Raw genomic sequence first — 9,984 nt, 5'->3', positions numbered from 1 at the left:
CGATTGATTATCGTACTGTACTTGTACTATCTAGCCCATTCGAGTCTAACAAACTGGGGCCCGACATGTTGAAATAACTCTTATAATTGATGAAGAGAATAAAAACAAAACAAAAGAGAATCCTGACACGAAATTCGGTGACGACAAAAAAAGAGCATCCGGTTGGAAAAGTTTACGTAACGCTTATAATTGATGAAGAGAATAAATTGATAAAAAGAATTAAAGAAAAGAAAAAACAAAAGAAAAGAGAATACTGACACAAAATTCGGTGACGACAAAAAAAGAGCATCAGGTTGGAAAAGTTTACGAACACAATTTATAAATTATGGAGTTCTACAGCTCCCGACAAGCAGGTTGAGACTGAGATTTATAGTCTGCTAAACACTTCAAATCTGTCATGGCTCATCTAGCGTGTATAGAAATTGATTTGGTGATGGGAATCTTATGGTTGGCGTTCGAGAATGCGGTGGCCACTTCTGCGGAGCTTCAATGGCTCGGGGACTTTCGCTACTTGAAGGAAGTCACAGTTACAAGGGCGATAGAGGTCCTCCTGGCCGTGTGCTGTATGCTTGGCGGAGGGCTGTTTCTTATCACCCGCCAACGACATTCCAGCCACCAGTGTTATCTGGTGGATTTCGCTTGTTACGAGCCGCCAGCGGAGCGTCAGGTTAACACGGAGCAGAGCATATATTTTTGTATTTCGGGGATGCAAGAACCCATAAATGCAGATAATGCGAATTTTCAGTGGAAAGTATATCGGCGATCGGGGCTGGGGGAAGAGACGTGCCTTCCCCGCTGCTATTTCAACAATGAAATGGTGGCGACTTTGGAGGAGACGCGGGTGGAGATGGAGGAGTGCATGGTGACCGTTCTGGACGAGCTGTTCAGGAAGACGTGCGTGAAGCCGTGGGAGATCGACATTCTCATCGTCAACGTCTCCACTTTCGGGCCGGCGCCGTCGCTGACAGCGTGGATCGTGAACCGCTACAAGATGAAAGAGAACGTGAAGACCTTCAATCTCTCCGGCATGGGTTGCAGCGCCAGCCTCATAGCAGTGGACATGGCCAAGGACCTTTTCAAGGTCTACCGCGACTCCTATGCTCTGGTAATCGGCAGTGAGAACATAACGGCCAACGGGCATTATGAGGGCAATAATAAGTCCATGATCGTCACCAAGTGCCTTTTCAGAGTTGGTGGCTATGCATTGCTTCTGTCCAACAAAGGCAACGACGCAGCTCGCGCAAAGATGAGGCTCTTGCACGCCGTCAGGACGAACGTGGCCGCCGTGGATGAGGCCTACGACTGCGTGATGGTAAAGGAAGACGACCAGGGGATCTCTGGTGTTTTCCTCGGCCCGTCACTCATGGACGTGGCGGGAGACGCTGCGAGGAAGAACATGGCCACCTTGGGCCCCAAAGTGCTCCCCATAACGGAGCAGCTCTACTACGCCTACAATATGATATGCATCAAGGCCTTGAAGATGAATCTGACGCCTTATATTCCTAATTTCAGGCTCGCCTTCCAGCATTTCTGCGTCCATCCTGGGGGTCGAGGCGTGATCAACGCTATCGGGAAGAGCCTGCAACTAACTGACTACGAACTGGAGCCTTCTCGCATGGCGCTGCATCGCTTCGGGAACACTTCTGTGAGCGGGATCTGGTATGAAGCGGCTTACATGGAAGCCCAGCGACGGTTTAAGGTGGGGGATCGAATTTGGCAGATAGGACTGGGTTCCGGATTCAAGTGTAACAGCGCAGTGTGGGAAGTGATGAGAGAAACCCATCCTTTGCAGAGCACGGTTTGGGATGATTGCATCCACCGGTATCCGTGTGACACTCGTAATAATTACCCTGATGATTACTGCGACAGATGGACATGATCAGCTTTATGATAGAGCCTGAGTCTTCATGGTTGAATTTTTATAAAATTTTAGAATACCTCAAAATCTAAATTTGTAATAATGAAGAATCATTGGTAATTATATCCATGAAAAATTTTAAGTAATAGTTATGCCTTTTTTTTTTAATTAATAAAAAATTGTGAGACTCCGTTTCTAATTGATAAAATTGTGAGACTCCGTTTCTAATTGATTTCCATTTTTTCAGTATTATATTTTTATTGTAAGTGTTTCTGTGTATATATATTTATTTTATATATTAATTTTTTAATAATTAATAATAATATAAAATAAAATTAATTATATTAAATTTTATATTTGTTTTAAATTTTGATAATGCGAGAGGTAAAAATGGAGGTTTATTAATATTTATTAATTATTTAATTTATATAATTGTATTAGTTGTGATTTGATTATTTATTGATATAAGATGTTTTTTAATTATAGATAATGGTTAATCATATTTAATATTATTAATATTTGAGTGAGTTAGATTTAGCTTGAGTGGATTTAATGGTTAAGAGGATAGAGTATATATCTTTGCTTAGACTTAGAAGTCAAATAGTGGATCCCTTGTCTCACAAACAAAGGGTCTCAAAATTGATTAATAATAATTATTATTATTATTTTATAAAAAAATGTATAATATTAATTAAACCCTATTTAATAATGAAAAAATTTCACTTTTCATTTCTAAATCCACTCCTTTGAAATATATTTATAATTTATTAATTTTGACCAATTTTTCACTTAAAAATATAAATTTTTCATTTAAAAATATAATTTTCCTTATAATTAAGAGAGTCATATAAATTATATTCATAAATCATTTAAAAATATAATCAGCAGGAGTAGTCGTTGTCGCCGCCGCTCCGCATTCATTGTAATTTGGTTTGGATTTTGATATTAATGTAATTTGGTTTTGGATTTTGATATTAATGCAGTTTGATTTGGGTTTTAGAATTATTATAATTAGGAGATATAAATTATATTCATAAATCATTTAAAAATATAATGAGAGGAGTCGCGGCGGCCGTCATTGTAATTTGGTTTGGATTTTGATATTAATGTAATTTGGTTTTGGATTTATAATGAGAGGAGTCGCGGCCGCCGTCATTGTAATTTGGTTTGGATTTTGTTATTAATGTAATTTGGTTTTGGATTTTGATATTAATGCAGTTTGGTTTGGATTTTAGAATTTTTTACAATTTTAACACAGTTTTGTTTTGTTTTTCTGGATTCAAAAGAATGCAAAAAAAAAAAAGACTAATTCATCATCAATTTTGATATTAATGTAATTTGGTTGAGATATTGATATTAATGTAATTTGATTTTGATATTAATGTAATTTGGTTTGGATTTTGATATTAATGTAATGAGAGTTATTATTATCATGGATTTTGATATCAATGCAGTTTGGTTTACATTTTAAAATTTTTTACAATTTTAACACAGTTGTGTTCTTTTGGATACAAAAGAATGCAAAAAAAACTAATTCCTACATTTTCTATCAACGTAACAATAATTTTAACAAGCTATTCTTATATAACTTCCAAAACAAACCTATAACTACTATATATTTGCAGAGCATAAATGAAAACTAACAGGCAAGACTACTCCTTAGGATTCACCCCATGGATAGGGAGGTTTTCAATTTCTTTGATTTTCAATTTATTTCAACATCTTCAGTGTGCTCCCCAGATGCTTCTGATTCAGACAAAGGATGCAAATTGTCCATTTTGAGGTTCAACAAATCTTTCGCCACCTCTAATCTTTCCAATTTAACATCTACAAGCAGATCAAACTGGGCTCGCGACTCAGATAGGATCATTTCTCCTTGCTTGGAAACCAGACTTATGATAGATTCCATGGATGTTGACAGCTGAGCAAAATAAATATTTCTTTCCTCATTCTCACAACTATTCTGGTTCTCCATTGGAGCAATCACGTCACAAACCTTCAAATCTCCCAAACAATATGTGATCCAGACAGGAAATCTTGTGATGGTAGGAACATCTTCTTTTCATAGCTACCCAATTCATCGTTCTCCAGATCAAAAGCTCCTCGTTGTGTCATCAATGCCACGTTGTTTCCCATGCCATCGTCGGACATAAAAATCTAGAACCATAATGCTCACACTGCAATTTACGCTTTACTCCATAAATGCTTGAGGACGCAAGCATGTATCCTGAAAAGCAAAGGCCGAGTTTCTAAGCTTTAGTTACCGCTCTGATTTATTAACAAAATAACTCAACAAACAACTGCCCACTGACAAACTCAACAAACATCTTTCCACTGACAAAATTATAACTCACCAAACATCTGTCCACTGACAAACTCAACAAACATCTTTCCACTGACAAAATAACTCACCAAACATCTGTCCACTGACAAATCTCGGGAGATGTGGGCTTTCCATTTGAGTACACGGATCCAAGCTTTGTATGTGGAACAGGCCGTCAGGACGAAAGGGAATGAAGCGAAATCTCTGAAAATAATATGAGTGGGAGAAAATGCGTCCCATCTCTTAATTCAGTTTTTAACTTTTGACTACATTCTCCAAATTCTGAGTTAATAGAGATCTTGTCATGGTATTGGTTTATGAGATGGGTGAGATGGAAGATCCAAGATCAATATTCCTTGGGCATTTTTATTTGCTAGAGAGTTTGTCATTGAGTCGAGATTTCGTTTTATAGAAGAGATGGACATTATCAAATTTAGCAATTTGCAGATTGTGTCAATGTAAAATGGGGATTTGAGTATGTTTAAAGCTTTTTTTTTTAATTTTGACTACTTGTTGGATTATAATTATCAATTCACCAAAAATCGCTAAATGTAGAATATTTCTTGGCAAGTGTGAAATTTAACTCTTATCATAATGCTAAGTAGAATTGCAAGATCTAACTTTTATCATAATGCTAAGTAGAATTGTAAGATCTAACTCTTATCATAATGTTAAGTATTTTTTTAAAGTCCCTAATCTCCAAGTATATTATGTCTTTTTTTTCCATGGGTGAAAAATGAATTTTCTATTAAAAATAATTATTATTATTAAAAAAAAATTAATGTGTAAATTAAAATATATATATTTTGGAAAAAACATATAACAAGATACTTAACTATGGAGATTCATCCCATTTTATCATGGAGATTTTTAATTTATCAATAGGCTTTGTTACAATAACATGGTTTAACAATACCACATGCTCAAAAAATCACATAACATTTTTTTTAATTAATGAATTTAATTAAAAGAGAAAAAAAAACATAACTTCCTTGAAAATAAATCTCAATCTTTAATTTAAATATATTATTATTAAAATTTTCCAAACCCTATTTTAAAATAAATAAACTTGTCTATTAAAATTATTAAAATAATTTGAATAATAAAAAAAATAAAATTACAATTTTACCTGTGTTTATGTTTCAATGAAGTGTTATTTATTTAAAATACGCTTTCAATATTAAAAGCCCATATCATACTTCATGAGACATTAATAAATATTCGAAATACATTATTATTTTTTAAAAGAATATATATATATATATATATATAATTTTAAAAAAATTTTAAAAAATAAATATTTCAAGGGTTAATTGTTATTTATTTATTAATTGTAATGAGAATTTGATATTAAGTAAAATTAAGTGTATTTATCCTAGTTTAATATTGAAATTTTATTTGAAGTTAGAAATAATTATAGTCTCGTCAATATTGTTATATATCATATATATTTGACTGTTAATTTTTTTAATAGATGTTTTTGGATGGGTACACTCTCCAAACGCCCAACAAGATTATACGAAACTTATAATATATAGGGAAATTGGTGTAAGTTCCACCAAGTACTAGAGTTATTGTCTAATATAACAGGTACATTCAAAGCTAATTTTATTACATTTCCTACACTTTCCTCACCTAGAGTGGAGGAGATATGAAGAGACAAGGATTTAATTGTTGCATGTAGATCTTCCAATTGCTAGCAAAACCATCTGCCTCATCCTCTAATCACCTTTGCAAAATTTTGTCTTCTATTGATAATTCTAACAGAGACCTAATTTAGTTTGGTACACATAGGTTCTTCATTTTCCTCTATCCTATCCATTCACTACTTCAAGAATTCCATTGCAATAACTTCACAATGAATTCCTATATCCTAGGTTTCCCTCATTATAAATTCATGATTGGATGTCCAATTGTTAGGGGCTTATGAATGATGAAACATTACATATTGGTAAGCCCATGCACCTCTCCTTACATAAATAACTCAAATAATTAAGATAATAATAGAGCCACAACATCAAGGGTGCCTTAAATGGTTGACATTGAGGAACAATTATCCCCATAATTTTCCATATCATCACTTTCTAAATTAAATATTTACACCAGAGAAGTATCAACAAGACATGCCTGACAAGTCTCATCGCTGCTACTTGAAAGACAAATAAATTCTTAATGATATGGAAAGTTTCTGAATTACCTTCCTAACATATGTGAGAGCCAATGCCCAGTTGGTGTTGGGAGCTCCCCGTAAGCTTTGAGATTGCTACCACAAGATACCATTGATTCTAAAAAATTGGCAACCAAATTGTGGACCTCTTGAATGCGCTAACGGTGGATGAATCAAGAAGACAAAACACACAAAGGCTCTTATCCCAGTGTTTGCTCCAAACCCCCTAGAGCAACCACACCTTCTTTGCCTCATCAACACCACATCAAAGAAATCCACCATAATAAATGTTAATATATGTCATTTCAACCATGAATACAAAGCACTGCACAGAGGGCTTATTGCTTTCTCTCCACAATTAAATATGTCCTATCACTATGTCATTAATGGCTTAGGAGCACACAAATAAGGGATAGAATGACAATGACAAACTAATGATAGGCTTCCTTTGGCCTTTGTCCATGCATATACATTCAAGCCCAATTAAATTGAAATTAATATTGTGTCGTGTATGATGCACTTTGGGAGGGGGAGCCATGTTGATTTTTGTGGTCCTCTTTGTTCCCCAAATTTCATTTTTTTATTCAAACAATGCCATAATAAATGGATGGGAGAAATTGAGGGGTGTCCATTGTGAACAAGGAACCCTTCTTCCTGTTTTACACCTTTCTTAGCAAGATAATCTACTTTAGCATTATGAAATCTCAAAACATGATTAAAGTTAAACTTGGAAAAGGATGGTATGGTTTCATATCTTGGATCATTTCTATGATACCTCTTAACTTGCACTCTTTTGGTAATGTTCCAAGCACTAAGTGTTGGATAATTATCAAGGAATCACCTATTACCACAAATTTTTCAATCTTTGCTACTCTCTCCAGCATTAGACTTTGTAGCAACCCATACCCTTCGATGAGATTATTTTCTAAATAGCCATTGCTCAAGAGTAGTCTATTTCTTTATTTACTTTGAAGTTATAGATAACCCCTTCCTCTTATACCACCTTATATATATATATAAATTTTTATTATATAAAAAAATTATTTTTTTTAAATATTAATACCAATTTGGAATGGATGTTAGAATCATTTCAATACTACTAAAATAAGCATTAAAATATTTCCTCAATATTGATTGTAAAATAGTTATAATTTTTTTAGATTTACTAAATAATTCATCATTTAAAAATTCAAACACAATTTAAAAAATATTAATTACTCTTGAACATGTAAAATTTGAATATAATTTTTGCGCTTTAAAATTTTAGCACGTGGCTTTAATTTTGATGAGGTTCTTGAGCTTTAAAAAATTTGAAAATGAGCTTTGACTTTGAAATTTTCAAGTCAAAACCTTATTTAAACAAAGAGTAAACTAGCGTTTGCACCGAGAGGTGCAAAGGGCACACTGATAGTGTTTTTGGTTGTTTTTTCACCCTTCAAATATCTATATGTATGTATGTATGTATGTATGTACATACATACATACATATATATAACATTTGAAATAGAAGGGTTTCTAATGTTTCCTTGGAGGTCAAGGTTCAACTAATCGAATTCATGATCTGCAAACCGAACAGAACAACAACAACATAGCTAGAATCTTTGAAAGAGACTATGAAAAACCTCGAACATAAAAACATTAAATCTACACTCAAAACATATAAAATAATACCCACCAAGATGATTTGTGGGTTCATCTAGTAATAAAATTGTAGGATTCATGAATAATGCTCATGCCAGATCTATTTGCATATGCCCACCACCAAAGAAGTCACTTGTCTTTTTTGCATGCATTTATCAAAACCTAAGCCAAATAAAATTGCAGTAGATCACCTTTATGTTGTTGCAACATCCAAATATTCTAGGTTTTTGTATATTTCATCTAGCACCTCTCGACTTACATCATCCTAGACCATCAATTATAGAAAATAATATTTTATAATCCATTTCATTTTTCCATCGAAAAATAAGATTGTATAATCCATTTCATGTATATGTAAAATATCTCAAAACTGATTGGAAGGATGTAAGACATTCTGAAACCAAAGTAAATATTAACCATCTAAAAAAAATAAATGCATTTCAATAAAAAAATAAAGGTGATATATTTCCCAAATTCTAGATTTTGGCATACTTGTGTAGCCAAAGCTTCAGCTTCCTCCTCGAGTTTTCGCCTCTCTTTGTCACAATTTATCATAACCTATACGCAGCCATATTAGTTGCTTCTATTTTCCTAGTCAAATGATAAATGTCCATATGATTTGGTATGGGAAACTCCCGATATCCTAGAGTAGTAAGTAGTGTAGATTTACCACATCCATTAAGCCCAAGTAATCCAAAGCACCTAATAGACAGTAGAATTAATTATTAAAGGAAGGCCATTCAAATTATGGCTAAGAAAAGGAAAAAATAAAAGTAAATAAAGATGACCCCAATAGATAATAATATGTATGTTACATTCTATAATTCAGTTTGAGCTGTGAATCAATAATAAACTCATGACCACATAACATAACTAATAGGGACTCTATCTGTCAGGCCAAAATGATAAGAACAAAGAAAAATTGAGATATATAAAAGTGAATTGAAAAATAGACAGTAAACTAAATCATAACGAGCAGATATTGCTCAACCCACGAAAAACATAATGTTCCACTATACATCAATCAAAATCATTTTGAAGTAATATCACTCAAACATTGATGACCAACAAAACTAGATCTATCCCTTAAAGTGAGAATCTTTTGGAGTAATATTTCATTGTAAAAAAGGTTTTCAAAAGAGGCGATTAATCCCTCTCGAAGCTTGATTTTTTATTATTATATATTTTATCCACACAACACATCATCCTGATATCCGCATTCTTATTTTAAGATTTTTTACCGACCTATAATACATGTAGAGGAATGTAGACTAATAGAGAGGTAACGATGCAGGAAATAAGGATGTGGACTTGGAAGGCACAAGGAATCGATTTTGCATCTAGAATTTTGGTTGATATTTGTTTTCCTTTTTGCAGTGAATCCAATAGAAATAATGTTGGATGAATTAATTGATTAGTTAATGGATTCAAAGAGAATATTAAATTAGCTTCCTTCTGTTAATGAATTGGCTAAGGAAATATTATTCAACACAGTTCATATATTCATCCAGGAATATGTCTCTCATCTCCTGCCTGCACTAAAGAGAATTCAAGCAGATTTTGAAGGGAAATATGATTCGATACATGAAAATGTCATATAGTTTGAAGTAGGCATGGCTCTTGCACCCTCGGCTAGGGAAACCAAAATAACAATTGTACACTCTAGAGCCCTTACATGCACTTCAATGACATGTGGAAAAAAATGCCACATTGCTTTTAAATCTAACTCTAAGAATGGCTCAAGTGCTCAAATAGGTGGAGAAGAGGATTAGACTTCCACTATCCAAATTATATTATCAATATTTTGTTAAGGCTTTCACAAAGCAGCGACCTTTTATCAATTGTTTCCAATAGTATATTTTCCTCTATCTTCACAAGGAATTTCACAGATCTCACTCATAGGATTGCATATTATGTCTACAAGATGAATAAAGAAATCCATGGATAGTCTAGGAATATTGAAGCAAACTTCTTCAATTGTCCACACCTCTTACA

The 9,984-nt window shown here is 33.4% G+C and overlaps 1 pseudogene; it reads left to right on the top strand.

Annotated features, from left to right (window-relative positions):
* Positions 1-337: 337 nt before the first annotated feature.
* On the top strand, positions 338-2,090 carry LOC149249561 (3-ketoacyl-CoA synthase 9 pseudogene; annotated as a pseudogene).
* Positions 2,091-9,984: the final 7,894 nt, after the last annotated feature.

The sequence above is a fragment of the Pinus tabuliformis genome, chromosome 7, assembly GCF_031772625.1.
Source record: "Pinus tabuliformis cultivar Carrire ecotype Pingquan chromosome 7, CPIR1, whole genome shotgun sequence".
NCBI lineage: Eukaryota > Viridiplantae > Streptophyta > Pinopsida > Pinales > Pinaceae > Pinus > Pinus tabuliformis.
This window is presented reverse-complemented; position numbering and strand designations above follow the sequence as displayed.